The 14,702-nt window shown below is 41.8% G+C and overlaps 1 protein-coding gene across 2 annotated transcripts in view; it reads left to right on the top strand.

Annotated features, from left to right (window-relative positions):
- Positions 1–14,702, top strand: part of ZNF536 (zinc finger protein 536) — a 471,582-nt gene that overhangs the window by 372,079 nt on the left and 84,801 nt on the right. The window lies entirely within an intron of this gene.

Genomic DNA, 14,702 nt, shown 5'->3' with positions numbered 1-14,702 from the left:
CCAGTTTAGGACCTGCTTTCCTTCAGTTAGGTGGGACCTGAAAAATGAAAAATGGAGGGCTGTCCCTTTGATGAGTTGGGTGGCTTCAGCAGCAAGGGCAGTAGATGCAGTACCAGAGTATATCCTATCTGGACTATTTTTTTGTAGCAGGGACTCTTTTGCATATTAGGCCACACACCCCTGATGTAGCCAATCCTCCAAGGGCTCTTATTTCAGGGCCTACTGTAAGCTCTTGGAGGATTGGCTACATCAGATGGGAGTGGCCTAATATGCAAAGTAGTTCCTGCTACAAAAAAAGCCCTGTATCCTGTGCTACTGTCAGCAGCAAGGGTGACCTATATGGACATTTCAGTTTCCTCACCTCCTCAGCATTCATGTTGAAATCAGCCCAAATAATATTTCCCCCCCCCAAAAAAATATTTTCCTTAAAAGCACATGCAATATAGTAAATACAAAATCAAACACTGATGATAAATTACATCATAAAAACCAGAACTTTCCCTTATATTATCAGAGCATGTTCCAGTTGGTAGGTATGATTTTTGATCACTTGTCTTAAATAACAGCATAGGAGCCCAGATATTTTCATACTCTTGAGGAGAGAAATTTAATTCATTCACACACAAAAAAAAAAGGAAGGAAGGAAAATAGATGAAGGAGGGGAGGGGGAAAGAAAGCAACTTTAAATGCATTCTCCAAGCTGACTTGGGTTGGAGAAGTGATTTTAAGAGAGAAATGCCTTCTTCAAACTAGTTAATGGGTCAGTGGGGGCTTCAAAAGCCACACAGTATGTGTGAAAGAGCCACATGTGGCTCTTGAGCCACAGTTTGGCCACCCCTGATGTACAATTTATATCCTACTGAGACCCACTCCTGCCATCAATCCGGGAAATGCATTGATTGGAGGAAAACAACATTGCAAGGTGGTTAATACATGATAAGGAGATATATTACTGGTCTTTCTGTGATTCTTTGAAATGTTTGTCAATAGACTGAGCCAAGTAGTCGACTTACGTACTTCATTTTACTTCTTTGAAACCTGGTTTGAAGCAATACTGCAACAAGCCTGCATTGTGGACACACCCAGCCATGGGCTCTGGGATGCAATGTCATTGTTAAAATTCAAATACTTTATTAAAAAGACAGGAATCTGGTCTTGCTTGTATTGCACAACTTCCAAACAGGAGGAGGGCGACGAAGATGGTGAGGGGTCTGGAGACCAAGTCCTGTGAAGAAAGGTTGAAGGAGCTGGGCATGTTTAGCCTGAAGAGGAGGCAGCTGAGAGGTGATATGATCACCATCTTCAAGTAGAGGAGCTGTCATATAGAGGATGGTGTGGAATTGTTTTCCGTTGCTCCCAAAGGTTGAACCAGAACCAGTGGTTTGAAATTAAATCAGAAGAGTTTCTGATTCAACATTAGAAAGAACTTCCTGAGTTAGAGCAGATCCTCAGTAGAACAGGCTTCCTCGGGAGGTGGTGGGCTCTCCTTCTTTGGAGATTTTTACGCAGAGGCTAGATGGTCATCTGACAGCAATGCAGATCCTGTGAATTTAGGGGGAGGTATTTGTGAATTTTCTGCATTGGGCAGGGAGTTGGATTAGATGGCACTGGGGGACCCTTCCAACTCTATGATTCTATGATTATTTTCTCTCCCTCACCCCCCCACCTACTTGCATAGAACAAGTTTTTGTCACAATTGAAAGCCATGGGTGCATTTGAGCCACAAATAATGCAGAAATATTATTCTCATGACTCAGGAGCCACACTTCAGATGATCAGTAACACAGCTGAGTTTAAAACTGGGAATCAGTTATGCATAGTCTTTTCTAATTGAGAGGAAAACAAATTTGTTGAAATTACTTCATGCAAGGCCTTATTTGCGGTATCTAACTCCATTCTCCACATTTAAAATTTAACAGTATTTTACTTTGAGTTCGAAGACATTGAAGTGGTATTCTGCTTAGTTGTGCTTTTCCTGCTTGAAAAACACAGTGTGACTAATGGCACAGCAAGAAGTACAAATAGGTTTGCAAGGTGCAAAAGAAGGTGCATGAAGAGATTCTAGAACAGTTGCCAACTTTAAAAAAAAAATGTTTGTATTTATTTCTCATTAGGAAAAAAACCAATTGTGACAGTGGATGATAATTACACAATGCAAGTATAGGAGAAAACCAGCAATACAACAATATGAAAATTGAAAAATAATAATGAACATGTTCATGAAACAGTTATCTATACACAGGGATGGCATTCTAGCAGGAGCCTTACAAGGCTCTTTTTTGTAAGCTCTTGGAGGATCGGCTACATCAGGGGTGTGTGGCCTAATATGCTAGAATTCCACCCCTGTCTATACATAATATTTTTAAGAACAGCAAGAAGGATTTTCTCAGTCACTCTCTTGTTTAGGTGCTGTATACAACAGAAGTAAGATATTGTTCTATTATTCAGGAGCCCCAAGCTGCTTTCAACCTTTTTTGTTTAATAATAATAATGATGATGATGATGATGATATTGATTTCAAGCGAATGGGCACACATGCACATAACCAAAAAAATAAATGGAAAAAATAGAAGCCCAAACCAAACCAAGAGATGGCACATAACAGCTGTCCAGTTGCACCAAGTTGCCTGTGGACGGGATGGGGACGCTTGTAGGGGAGTGTGTGGACAATTTAGGACACTTCTTTCTAAGCCGGCCCAATTTGGAACACCTCCCATGCACCCCGAACTGCCCATCTGTTAACAACCCGTGGGATCCTGGTGTCATAGGCTAGCCAGGCATAGACCAGAAGAAGAAGATATTGGATTTATACCCCGCCTTTCACTATGAATCTCAAAGTGGCTTACAATCTTCTTTACCTTCCTACCTCACAACAGACACCTGTGAGGTAAGTGGGGCTGAGAGAGCTCTCCCAGAAGCTGCCCTTTCAAGGACAGCTCTGCGAGAGCTATGGCTGACCCAAGGCCATTCCAGCAGCTGCAAGTGGAGGAGTAGGGAATCAAATCCGGTTCTCTCAGATAAGAGTCCACTCACAACCACTACACGAAACTGGCTCTCCAGATTCCTGCACTGATCATTCAGTCAAGGTTATGGGTCGAAGGACCTTAGTTTAGTTGGGTAAGCAGTCTTGATGATCATCAGCATCATCTTTTAGTTTGAACATCTTTGTTCAACAACAGGTACATTTTGGTTTTTATGATAATGGGGAAGGGCTCTGGCTCAGTGGTAGAGCATATGTTATGCATGCAGAAGGACCTTGATTCGATCTTTGGTACAGGACTTTTTTTGTAGCAGGAACTCCTATGTATATTAGACCACACACCCCTGATGTAGCCAATCCTCCTGGAGCTTACAGTAGGCCCTGTACTAAGAGCCCTGTAAGCTCTTGGAGGATTGGCTGCATCAGGGGTGTGGGGCAATATGCAAAGGAGTTCCTGCTTAAAAAAAAAAGCATAGGATTTCCTACTACAAAAAAAGAAAAGCCCTGGGTATCTTTAAGAGGATCAAGGAGACAGGTGAGGACACCTTTCTGAGACACCAGTGAGCTTCTGGCAATCTGAGTAGACAATACTGACAATACTGTGGTTAAGTGTGCGAATTCTTATTTGGGAGAACCGGGTTTGATTCCCCACTCCTCCACTTGCAGCTGCTGGAATGGCCTTGGGTCAGCCATAGCTTTGTAGGAATTGTCCTTGGAAGGGCAGCTGCTTAAAAGCTCCCTTAGCCCCACCTACCTTACAGGGTGTCTGTTGTGGGGGAAGAAGATAAAGGAGATTGTGACCACTCTGAGATTCAGAGTATAGGGTGGGATATAAATCTAATTTCTTCTTCTTCTTGGTGGACCAATGGTCTGATTCAGTATAAGGTAACTTCATGTGTTTAATTTTGATTTGAAATACACAGTTTGAACCAACCTCACTTTAAACTTTAGCAGGCCAATATCAGCATTCTTTTTTTTTTATTTGAGATTTATATCCTGCCCTTCCCACGAATGGCTCAGACCAACCTCATTCTACCTAACGTTACCCCTCATGTGATTTCTGTTCCGTTCAGCATGAGGAGACCGAGAGGACTAGATTGCCCTGTGTGTTGTTTCCCTTCAGCCTTCTTGTTGTATCTTACCGTCGTCTTTGATGTAGAAAAGAGCATTCCTGTCTGCAGGCCTTAGCATTCATTTGCCCCTGATATTTGTAAAATTGTTGACTGTCAATATTGTTAAGCATACATCAGGCACACGCAGGTTAGCTTGTGCACAAAGCTGTCTCTGGAGATTCAGGAGATGTCATTCCTGTTCAAGTGGTGGAGTGATAAATACATGTGTACCCTCGACATGTGACACCTCCCTGTCATGTGGCTTTGTCAGTGGACAGCAACTCCTGTCATTTTGTGATGAGACCTAACGCAAAGCACACATCCCCTTGACACGATATCAACGACTGAGCTAAACAGGAGGGGGAAAGTTTGTGTCAGCTGCCCTACAGAATCCAAATGTTTCTGTTTTGATAACTGATGGGAAGTGATGTCTTCTCACTTACTCACTTACTTAAGTGGGTGGAGGCTCACCAAGAGCCCCTCTTTTGTCCTCCGGACTTCTCCTCTGATGAAGAAACTACTTACACATAATGAGGGATTTTTTAAAAAAAAATTATTTGTTTGCTTTTTGCACACTGGGATTTGCAGTGGGGCCAGGCCGTAGCAGCACTAGCTATTTACAGTGTTATCCTGGAAAGCGGCAGTGCTGACATGGGGGCCCAAAGAGAGTGGGCTGCATCATGAATGATGGGGAATTTTTAATAAATACACGGCATCCACGACATACAGTATTGAGAAGCGGGAGTTTCACTGTTGACTAGAGCTCAGTATAGGGCCTCTCAATGAATACATTCAAAATATTCATACGGGGTGGGGGGACTGGAAGGGGATGTGGGAATTTCAGAGTGGTGCAGTTGGTGGTGGTGAAAAGTGCTCTCATGTCATAGTGACCCTGTGGGAGTTTCAAGGCAAGAGATGTTCAGAGGTGGTTTGCCTTAGGGTTGCTAGACACCCACCAGGGGCAGGGGGAACCCCTGCTACCGACCACCTGGCCAGCGGGGGGAAATCCCACCCCCAACTGGCCCAAAAGGCAACATAATGACATCACCCAAAAGTAATGTCATCACATCACTGACATTGTGCTGCAATGCTCTAGTTTTAGGGCAAAACTCTATGGTAAAATTGGCTACAACTCATAGAGTTTTACCCCAGAACTAGAGCATCACCCTCCCCCGATGATGGCAATGTGATGACATCACTTCCAGGTGAAATCATCATGCCACGTAAGCTTCGCACACATTGCAGAAGCTCCCAGAGAGGGCCTAGGATCCATCCACTAGCTGTGAGGGAGGACCGTAGCAACCATGTTTGTCACTGTCTGTCTCTGAGAGCAATCCTGGACTTCCTTGGTAGCCTCCCAACCAAGTATTAATCAGGGCTGGGGTTGATGCAGTTGAGAGGGTTGGTGCAACTGAGGGACTTGTAATACCATGCATTGTATGTCACAGCACCATCTATTAGATTCTTATGTGGTTAAGGGAAAAGGATTGAATCCTAGATGTCTAATTTCCTATGGTGGCAATTCCCACTCATGCAAGGAACCTGTCCCTGACTCAAGATGCTGTCAGTAGGGAAGTCCAGGATGGGGGAGGCAGCCCCAAGCAGCAAGGGGAAGGAGCAGGAGAGGATGAAAGGTAGCAGGGAGAAGAGTCTTCCATTTCATTTTATAGCCCCCTGGGTGGAGCAGGTGGAAGGGGATTGGATCCAGGTCAGGTGAAGGTGGGACCAAGGAGTCCCAGAAAAGAAAAAGCACTGCACCTGGCCAAGGAGTAGGGAAGGGACTGAGCTCCCAGAAGGCAAGAGAGAAGGCCAGACTGAGCCAGTCCAGGGAAGGAAGAGGACCAGGGTGCAAGAACCCACTCTCCTTACCAATTCTGGAGCCAGAATGACAGCTTCTTTCTCTACCCACTTTTGTCTGGGGAACCAATAGAGGGTTGGGAAACCCATCCGGAGAGCAGGAGAGTCTCATAATCATGTACAGAAACTGTACAACATGTGAACATAACAAAACAAATCTACAGAACCCACAGTGAAAAGCGGAGAACTGAAAAGGATGATTCAAATACAAACATTTTAAAGAAAGCCCAAATAAGGGATATTTTGTTCATGCATACCCTAGAAGAGCTGCAAGCAGTTTCCCTTTGGTACAGGTAGATATCTATAAGAGACCAATGAAATATCCTTGGATTGTATTATTTGTCCCAAAGCTTTCCAGGGCTCTTTTCCTGTTGTCTCGGGGAGTAATGGAATCTAATTTGATTTTACTGGTGCTGCCCCCAAATTAGTATGGTTCACATAAGAGCATCACTAGACCTTTTTCAGACATTGCAATCACCTGTTCTGTGTGGAAGGCCACCAATCATATGTTACAGAAGGGTATGCTACCTTGATTCCGCCACTATGAACAGTTTCTGTGCTGTCCAAATGGGTCAATGAGCATATTTACCATGTGCAGACAAATGAGAGTTACCAAGTACAGCTTGGGAAATCCTTGGGGATGGTACCTGGAGAGGACGAGCTTGGAAAGTGGAAGTCATAAAGTCTGCCCTCCAAAGCTACCATTTCATCCAGGAGAACTAATCTCTCTGTACTTGTCCAGATATTTGTTCTCATCCTAGGAGAACTCCTGTTGCCATCTGAAGGTAGGCAGCCATAGCACAACTACAGTATCTATGAATGCAAACCCTGAAACATCTATAGATCGTTTCACATATACTGAAGCTATATGTAAATAGTAAATGTGTATAGTTCCTATTCATGCCACATGGAGACCATCATTTGGAGAGGATCATGGTAGTGCATGCTTCTGTTATATGCAGTTGGAATATCTGGAAAGCTTTATTGTATACTGAAAATTCATACAAATGGTGACAGTAGCTCATTGACTTGCCATTTTTTTAAAACACACACACACAACAAAACATTTCTCCCCCATACCTCAGAGTACACCTGATTTGCAATGATAACTCACTACACTAATTTCTTAATGCCTAATTATAAGATGGCAATCACAAAAAAGAAACATTCTGATTGTTCAATGAAAACGTTAAAGTTTTATATTAATCATTATCAATCAACGCATCTTGTAATCTGAAGCACCAATCAAATAGAAGCTGAAACATTTTTCCGCACCGCTAATTAGGGTTTGTCTTCTGTTCTTTAGTTGCACCAAACGTCTCTGAGGGGAGTTTTGTATTTGGGATGGCTAAAAGGCCTGGGCCAAAATCTAGTTTGTATTCCTCCCACCCCATGAGCAATAATCCTACAAATAATGAGATAAATTTGGAAGCCTGTAAGGGACTTTAATTCTTAGAGAAGTAGCAAAAAGAAAAAAAAATCCGTGGTTTGACAAGTAGAGGGAAGTGCATTAAGGCGGCAATTTTGACAGTATCACTTTTGTTTCTAAAATTTGTACCCCACTATGTGTTCTAAGCATTGTTCAGTTTCCTTGCAAGCACTTAAGTCCCCCGCTTGAAATCCATGTGATTTAAATATGCTTAGTTTTAGCCAGATCACGCACAGGGATTTTGTTGTTGTTGTGGAGTTGGGATGAGAAGATTCTTCTACTCCATCCCTTTTTTTTGTTCCATAATTTTTCCTCTGCCCTGCATTCCACTCTTTCTAAATGTCATTTTAACTAGGAGAATTTCTAAAATTAATCCTGGCATTAGAGATTGTGCAGTTTGCTGCCAATCTCCGTTCTTTTGCACCGCACCCGCTGTTACCAGTGCAGACATGTGCATTGAGAAAACCTGCCAAAAGAAGGGGGAGAAACAATCTTGATGTGATAATATTTATGATTGGCGGCAAATATTTTGTGTGCAGTGTTTTACTGAAGCACACATGCACTGCTAGGTGCTGATAAAACGCTGCAAGATTTTCGATGCATCCATTTGCACAATCATATCAATAATTTTTTTTGGGGGGGGCGGGGAGAGGTGGTGGTAGTGGTAGCAATTAATCAACACACGTGTACATCTGCGCTATAGGGGGAAATACTTCAATGAGGTGAAAGTGAGAACAAACTGCATGTGCAGTGCATTATGCAGAATTTGAAAATGGGAGGAATAGAAAATTCATATTACAACAGTTCCATATGGAGAATAAAATGAGGAAATTCAGAACACCCAAGTCTAGAGGCTATTTAAGAGGGGCAACCATATTAGCAAAGGTCTATTGAACACCTTAGAGTAAGTTCTTCTCAATGAAAACTTGTGCTGCAATAAAAATTTTGTTAGTGTTTAAGGCGCCACTAAACTCATACTTAGTTATTTACTGTCTTTATGGAGAGACATTCAAAGCCTGGAGAATTTTGAAGCATCGGTAACTTAGAATCTTGGAAACTGGATAAGAACTACAGATTTCTGCTTGGATTTTTGGTAACATTCTATATTGAGTCTCATTGGAGGATGTATCATTAAAATGCAGAAGTGTAAAAAATAAACATTAGAAAAAAGAAAACCATACTGACGCCATCAAACCAGAGAGAGCTGATAAATTAATAAGTGTTTATTTCACAATTATTGGGCACTATTTCCTGAAGTTATCCAAAGAACGCTTAATTTTAGCTGAGGAATCAATTATTCAATTAACCTCCTTCTCATCAAATATATATTTGATAGTTGTGTTGGAAGGTCGGGCTCTAAAAGGTTTATATTGATCGAAGGCTCATGCCCATATGTCTAGTTACTGGATTTGAACAGTTGGGTATCTAAGATCCACTAGAGTATGGAGATATTTCAGATGCAGTCAGTTTTAAGATAATTATGATTCTGAAATATTGTCCCAGGCCAGTTGGTCAGAGATCCCTCACAAGTGTGCAGATTTAGTATTTATTTTATGTTTTCAAAGCAATTTATAATACTCTCTGTCATTGTATACTCAATACAGCCCTGTGAGGTGGATTAGGTTGAGAGTGTATGACCGGTCCAGCAAAGTTCCTTGGCAGAATGGGGATTTAAACCTTGGTCCCCCCCCCCAGATACTAGTCCAACACTCTAGTCACTACACCACACAGATGAACCCCAAAAAAGCTCCAGATGAGCTGGTGGCTTCTTCACCGTTGTGCTGGAAAATAAAAGCAGCTGATGCTTAATCAGACCTATGGAATAGTAAGTCCGACACTATCTCCAGAAGACACCGACAAAATGTCCTCAAGAAATTTGTGAGCTAATGATAACAGGGAGACATCTCTTGGTGGTTGGGTGTTTTTGTTTTCCAGAGTCTTAAGTATACTACTTTCTGAAAATAGAGGCTTAGCTACCAAAGCTAATAGACACTGATAGACTGAGATTCCATAAAGACAGCTAAATCCTTCTTTGCTATAGGCCATCAACACTTTTCCCATAACGAATTTCATGTTTATCTGTCTATCCTGCTGTCTGTACTGAGAACGGTAATGCTTTCTGGTACAGCATGGTAGCTAAGAGAATAAGCTGTGATCCAGAAAGTCTAGTTTGAATCTTATCTCGGCCACCAACTGACTAGGTGGCTTTAGGGAAGCTAGTTCCCCATCTGCAGTGCGGGAATTAATATTAATCCTGGTCTATCATACTGTGCTTAGCTTGTGAAGTACACTGAACACTGGAAACCCTATGGAAATGCTATTGTTATTATCTTGTAAATTCAGAATCGCTTTCCAATGCACGTTCCATTGTTCTATTCGTGCTCATTCTCTTCTAGAGTTGGGACTTCCACATGTTGTAATGTTGCATTATGCACACATGCAAGGGGACTGTGTCCAGTCCCCATTGAGTAACTTTGGATCCTATTATAAATAAATCTCACAATCAATGTTTTTAACACAAGACACTAAGCAGCATGGTTGCCAATCTCCACGTGAGGCCTGGAGATCTCCTGGAATTACAATGGATCTCCAGACAACAGATATGAGATCCCCTGGAGAACATATGTGCCTTTGGATGGTAGACTGCATGGTATTGTACCCTGCAGTGGTCTCTCCCCTCCCCAAATCATACCCTCCTCAGGCTCCACCCCCAAAGCTCCAGAAATTTCCCAGCCGAAAGCCAACAAGAAGAAGAAGAAGATATTGGATTTATATCCTGCCCTCCACTCCGAAGAGTCTCAGAGCGGCTCACAATCTCCTTTACCTTCCTCCCCCACAACAGACACCCTGTGAGGTGGGTGGGGCTGAGAGGGCTCTGACAGCAGCTGCCCTTTTAAGGACAACCACTGCAAGAGCTAAGGCTAACCCAAGGCCATTCCAGCAGGTGCAAGTGGAAGAGTGGGGAATCAAACCCGGTTCTCCCAGCTAAGAGTCCGCACACTTAACCGCTACACCAAACTGGCTCTCCAACCATACTAGTCAGGTGCCTGACTTCTACATATGGTTGTTTGCCTAGTAGAGTGGCATTGTTGGCATTTAAAAGTGATAAACTGATGGCATATTCTGAAAATACGTGCAACTCTTGACTACTAACTTCCATTTCAATCACATTTCAGAGTCCCTGTTCTGTAATACTATTCCCAGCTATTATTATAGAAATAAAACTCATATAACAAAATCACTAGATGGTTCAAGTGATGGTTTGAGATGGTTCGAGAGCCAGTTTGGTGTAGTGGTTAAGTGCATGGACTCTTATCTGGGAGAACCGGGTTTGATTCCCCACTCCTCCACTTGCATTGGCTGGAATGGCCTTGGGTCAGCCATAGCTCTGGCAGAGGTTGTCCTTGAAAGGGCAGATGCTGTGAGAGCCCTCTCAGCCCCACCCACCTCACAGGGTGTCTGTTGTGGGGGGAGAAGATATAGGAGATTGTAAGCCACTCTGAGTCTCTGATTCAGAGAGAAGGGCGGGGTATAAATCTGCAATTCTTCTTCTTCTTCTTCTTCTTGTATTGATGCCATTAAATTCCAGCATTTTCATCTCAGATGTAAAGGGAAGCAGGACTTTTTTTGTAGCAGGAACTCCTTGACGTGTTAGGCCACACACCCCTGATGTAGCAGATCCTCCAAGAGTATACAGTAGGCCCTGTATTAAGAGCAGCCCTGTAAGCTCTTGGAGGATTGGCTACATCAGGGGTGTGTGGCCTAATATGCAAAGGAGTTCCTGCTACTAAAAAAGCCCTGAAAGGAAGGCTTTTTATTGATTTTTTAAAAAGAAGAATACAGTTGCACATGTAAATTTATAGTTTTATACCAATTTACCTAACAGCTCCTGGTCTGTACTAAGATTGAAAGACGAAAGATGGGAATTAGTTATCTTTGAAAGTCTTTTTAAAATGTTTGTGGTGTGGAATGGAACAAACCCCCCCGACTCCGGCAATGTACAAAGCAATCTTTCCCAGTCTGCATGTGTCACGTGCTTTGCAGTACAATCCTAAACACAGTTATATTCTAAGCCCGTTTTAAGTTCAGTAGGTTTGGAAGGATGTAACTCTGCTTCAGTTTGCATAATAGATTTAACTGAGCTCTCTATGGGGGAAGAGTTTTTTTTTTTTCATCAGACTTCTTGTGAACCGTTGGTGTTTTCGTCAGTTTTAAAATCTTTCATGTTTTTGGTCCCCTTTTGGAAAAAGAAACCATTAACTATAATCAAGATATTCCATGAAAAGAGTTTGGTGATTGTTGGTCATGGGGGGAGGATTTGTTGTCTGTATTTTCTGGCCTTTAAGAACAGCCGGAAAAAAAACAGTCTGTGTTTGACCTTGTTAATGCAGGGAACACTTCAGTCATCTGTGCATAATGATTTTCTTTTCTTTTCTTTCTTTCTTTCTTTCTTTTTTTTTTTTTTTACATTAAGTCCCTGCTTGCTTTGGAACCCTTGTGTGTCGCAGTAATATAAGAACAGCCATTTTGCACATTCCAATCCCATTATGTTACATTGTTACTGAATAAAGACCGGTATTATGTTGCTCCTATAAAGGGCAGAAGTGGCCGGAATTTTATCTGCTGAACGAATCAATCTGGATTATGTCAGTTGAAAAGAATTGTGGACTGCAATCTCCAGCAGATGGGGGAGTTTTTTTTTTTTTAAAAAATAAAATAAAATAAAAAAGTATCTGTTTGGTTTCTCTGAATGCGTGGACTTAGATAATACTTTGTGGTGACTGGGAGGGAAAAAGTTGGATTCTTTTGTTGTTGTTGTTGAATTGCCCCCCTCTCGCTTTATTTTTTTTTTTCAATGAAGACTGCACCAATTATCATTTCAACATTAAGTATTAGGAGATCAATTGGGGACTGAATGCCATTTCCTAACGTTAATACAGTGTTTTCTTTAAGCTGCCTTTGACGGGCTGTCTAGGCTGTGGGAAAAAGGCTGAGCAAATAATGAGGAAAGGATTTGGGGGGAAAGACAGTGGGTGGAGTTTGGCAAACGATGTGAGCTATTCATCAACAACTCAACAAGGATGATGGAAATAATAAGGAGCCCTTTGGGGGGGGGGAAGGGAAAGGATTTTGTTTTTATGACAGAATTTTCTACAAAGCATCCCCCCAACATATTCCACTCTCAATTTAGTATGAGTTTCTGATTAGCCCATTTTAAACTTCCTGAAATTGGCGAAGAAAAAAAAACCCTGAAAGAAAGAAAGAAAGCAAAATCCTCCCTTTGAAATGGATCATATGTATGTAAAACGGCATGCATTCTTTTGCAATCAGTTTTTGTATAAGGGTCTGGTTTCCTGTTCGCGAGTATGAATTTTTTTTTTACCGTGCGACAATGTCATTTAATATCCAAAAGAACATTAATGCATTTCTTTGACACACATGCACAAAAAATAATACCGCTCAGACAAATCCCTCGTGTGAAATAATTTGTGTGAACTTTGAACTGCCCAGAAATAAAATCTTACCCTTATTATACCCTTTATTTATACAGGACAGAAACTATTTGAAACCAAACACTGACATGGATACAGTATACACAAAATCACTTTCTTATAGGGGAGGGAGCGGATCATCTTCCCTATTTAGATAGCGATGCAGTATTGTAGCAGAAATGTTTACCTTCCAAATGAATAGGCATTTTTTAATATTATTGTGCTTTGAGTTGCTGGATTTCTACTGAGCGGATCTAATTCCACCATCTGCAAAGTTCCTGATTTTATAATACTTATAAGCTGTTTTTAATCTATTTTTACTGCCATGTTCTGTCCTTAAATGTCAAAGAGTGCAGAATAGGTCTTGGAATTAACATGACAGTTAAGAAACTTGGCAAGGTTTTACAGCAGATTGTGACATTAACAAAATACAAAGGAGAATTGTGAAATTAACATTAATGCATGCTTGCAGACACTATAAAAATCTATATGTCCATGATCAGGGTGTTAAAAATAGAGATTTTTTTAATATGGATGGTGTTTAATGCAGATCTCTGCTGTGAAAAGAAATTTCCATATGAAAAGCAACTTAGTAAAAAAAGTAATGCTGTAATCCGTCTCTCTGGGTTGAACAACAGGTTTATGTATCCCAGGTCAAGTAGGCATATGGCTCTTTTTGTTGCCAGGTTTTGTGTCTGTGTGTGTGTGCCTCTGTGTGTGTGTGCGCTTGTGTGTGTGTGAGGCTTTTTGAATATATGATGAGACTGCTTAAAAAACCCCCCAACATTGTCTTTCAACAGCTGCAAAAGATATAAGATCATAGATGGGCCGATAAGTGGTGGTTGTTATTAAAATTCGCACAAATTGAGTATTAAATCATGGGGAGGACAGCCTTTTTCACAGCTGAGAGCTTAAAAGCACGGTTGTTTGCTGTGGCTCTAGAGAGGTTCTTTAAAAAAAAAAAAACCCAAACATGCCATGGTTGAACAAGACGCTCTCATTGGACATGACTCCCAAAGGCATGTGGCAGCCCCTGAGGCTTCAGTTGGTCGATGCATGCTTTCTCTCGGCAACGATGCAAAACCTTCACAATTTTCCACCTCTTAGTAGAGCTCTAATAAATTGCTCGGATAATGAAGTGTTAAAATGGATATTTTATTAGAGAAATTCATGAGGAAACAATGGTAAACATGGAATAATATACTTACTTAGATGCTTTCTCTCTAAGTGATCTTTTAATAAGGAATTAATAGGGTTGGGGTTTCCTGTTCCAAGCATCTGCGGGATGCATGCTGCAATCCTGTGGTTGGGGAGACTGATGATCATAGCTGCTGAGCAGCCATGGTTTTCTTAATAGGATCCAGTCATGTGTGGGAAGGACCCGCCCAAGAATTTGGCCCGTAGCATCATCTTAAAGAAGCATCCTTGGATTCCCCCAACAGGATCCCTGTCGTGAGGATGGAATTGTGCTACCATCTCTCTTTTTTGGAAGGAGGGGGTGTTTTTGTATTTTGTGTGTGTGCGTGTGTGTGTGCGTGCACCTGAAAGTTATGGCAACCTCTGAAGACTGACCCATACTGGGGGCCTGGAGGATATTCAGAGAGGTGGCTGAATAAAGCTTGCCCCTGCTCTCCTAACTGGAGGTCTTTCATCCAAATACTTGCCAGAGTCGACCCTGCTTAGCTTCTGATGAGATCAAACTTGCCTGGGCTATCCAGGTCAGGGTGAAATTGTGCTGCCATCTTGAACAGAACTTTACATGTGGTAAATATGCAACTAAGTGATATCAGAACCAACCCATGCGGTGATGTCACATCATGACGTTTTCTTGG

Source organism: Heteronotia binoei, chromosome 14 (assembly GCF_032191835.1).
Source record: "Heteronotia binoei isolate CCM8104 ecotype False Entrance Well chromosome 14, APGP_CSIRO_Hbin_v1, whole genome shotgun sequence".
Taxonomy (NCBI): Eukaryota; Metazoa; Chordata; class Lepidosauria; order Squamata; family Gekkonidae; genus Heteronotia; species Heteronotia binoei.
The sequence above is the reverse complement of the archived record's forward strand: the minus strand, read 5'-3'. Positions and strand labels throughout refer to the sequence as shown.